Genomic DNA, 2,406 nt, shown 5'->3' with positions numbered 1-2,406 from the left:
CAAATTGCCAACATCTGTGGATCATTGAAAAAGCAAGAGAGTTCCAGAAAAACATCCATTTCTGCTTTATTGACTATGCCAAAGCCTTTGGCTGTGTGGATCACAATAAACTGTGGAAAATTCTGAAAGAGATGGGCATACCAGACCACCTGACCTGCCTCTTGAGAAGCCTGTATGCAGGTCAGGAAGCAACAGTCAGAATTGGACATGAAACAACAGACTGGTTCCAAATAAGAAAGGAGTATGTCAAGGCTGCTTATTGTCACCCTGCTTATATAACTCATATGCAGAGTACATTATGAGAAACACTGGTCTGGATGAAGCACAAGCTGGAATCAAGATAGCTGGGAGAAATATCAGTAACCTCAGATATGCAGATGACACCACCCTTATGGCAGAAAGTGAAGAAGAACTAAAGAGCCTCTTGATGAAAGTGGAAGAGGAGAGTGAAAAAGTTGGCTTAAAGCTCAACATTCAGAAAACGAAGATCATGGCATCCAGTCTCATCACTTCATGGGAAATAGATGGGGAAACAGTGGAAACAGTATCAGACTTTATTTTTTGGGGCTCCAAAATCACTGGAGATGGTGACTGCAGCTATGAAATTAAAAGATGCTTACTGCTTGGAAGGAAAGTTATGACCAACCTAGACAGCATATTAAAAAGCAGAGACATTACTTTGTCAACAAAGGTCCATCTAGTCAAGGCTATGGTTTTGCCAGTAGTCATGTATGGATGTGAGAGTTGGACTATAAAGAAAGCTGAGCACTGAAGAATTGATGCTTTTGAACTGTGGTGTCGGAGAAGACTGTTGAGAGTCCCTTGGACTGCAAGGAGATCCAACCAGTCCATCCTAAAGGAGATCAGTCCTGGGTGTTCATTGGACGGACTGATGCTAAAGCTGAAACTCCAATACTTTGGCCACCTGATTGGAAGAGATGACTCATTTGAAAAGACCCTGATGCTGGGAAATACTGAGGGCAGGCAGAGAAGGGGATGACAGAGGATGAGATAGTTGGATGGCATCACTGACTCAATGGACATGAGTTTGGGTAGACCCCAGGAGTTGGTGTTGGACAGGGAGGCCTGGTGTGCTGTGGTTCATGGGGTCTCAAAGAGTCAGACACGACTGAGCGACTGAACTGAACTGATTCTTAAGGGTGTGAGGTAATATCTCATCGTGGTTTTTATTTGCATTTCCCCATGATCAGTGATTTTTAAGCATCTTTTCTTTGTTGGCCATTTTTATGAGTCATAAGATCTGAAGACATCACTGCCATCTGTTGTATGCCATCTCCTAACTGTAGGAAAAGTACCTTATGGAGCAAAATTCAGTCTTTTAAATCTACAGAGAGGGAAAGTGTATTAGTGGTTGCCTGTGGCTAGGAAATAGGGAGGGGCAGAATGGGGAGTGACTAGCGATGAGTATGGGGTTTCTTTTTAGGGTGATGAAATATTCTAAAATTAGTGGTGATGGTTTCACAACTCTGTGAACTTACTAAAACCATGGAATTAAGCAATTTAAATCGATGAATCTTGTGCATACATAGCATATCTCAATAAAGCTGTTTTTAAAATGCTGCCTTTTTAAAGTAGAACTAAAACAGTAACTTCCCTGGTGGCTCAGAGGTTAAAGCATCTGCCTGCAATGCAGGAGACCCTGGTTCGATTCCTGGGTCAGGAAGATCCCCTGGAGAGGGAAATGGCGACCCACTCTAGTATTCTTGCCCGGAGGGAGGAGCCTGGTGGGCTCTAGTCCACGGGGTTGCAAAGAGTAGGACATGACTGAGCTTACTTCACTTCAAAACAGTAACAGTGAGTGGGGAGGATGTGGGAAGGTTGGAGTGTGAGTTCGGGGTTAGCAGACAGAAACTATTATGGATCAACAACAAGGTCCTCCTGTATAGCACAGGGAACTATATTCAATTTCCTATGATAAACCACAATGGAAATGAATATAAAAAAGAATGTATGTGTATGTGTAACTGAATCACTTTGCTTTTCAGCAGAATTTAACACAACATTGAAAATCAACTATACTTCAATTTAAAGGGAAAAAAAAGAAGTGATAATAACAAATGTCACTACTTCATTAGTCAACTCTATTGAGTAGAGGAGAATGTTACACATTTTGGGTGAATATACATTCCAAACCAGAATTTCAGGCACCCTCTCCCTTCCTCCATTGTCCCAAATCAATTCCTCTTCCTTAGGTTGGATTCTGTCTTCCTTAGGTTCTTCTAACCCAGAAAACTTCTTTTTTTAAAAGGCCATGCTGTACAGCATGTGGGATCTTAGTTCCCCAACCAGGGATTGAACCCATGGCCCCTGCATTGGAAGCATGGAGTCTTAATCACTGGACCACCAGGGAAGTCCCAATAATCCAGGAAACGTCTTCATTTCTTC

Source organism: Bison bison, unplaced genomic scaffold (genome assembly GCF_000754665.1).
Source record: "Bison bison bison isolate TAMUID 2011002044 unplaced genomic scaffold, Bison_UMD1.0 scf7180017864144, whole genome shotgun sequence".
Lineage (NCBI taxonomy): Eukaryota > Metazoa > Chordata > Mammalia > Artiodactyla > Bovidae > Bison > Bison bison.
The sequence above is the reverse complement of the archived record's forward strand: the minus strand, read 5'-3'. Positions refer to the sequence as shown.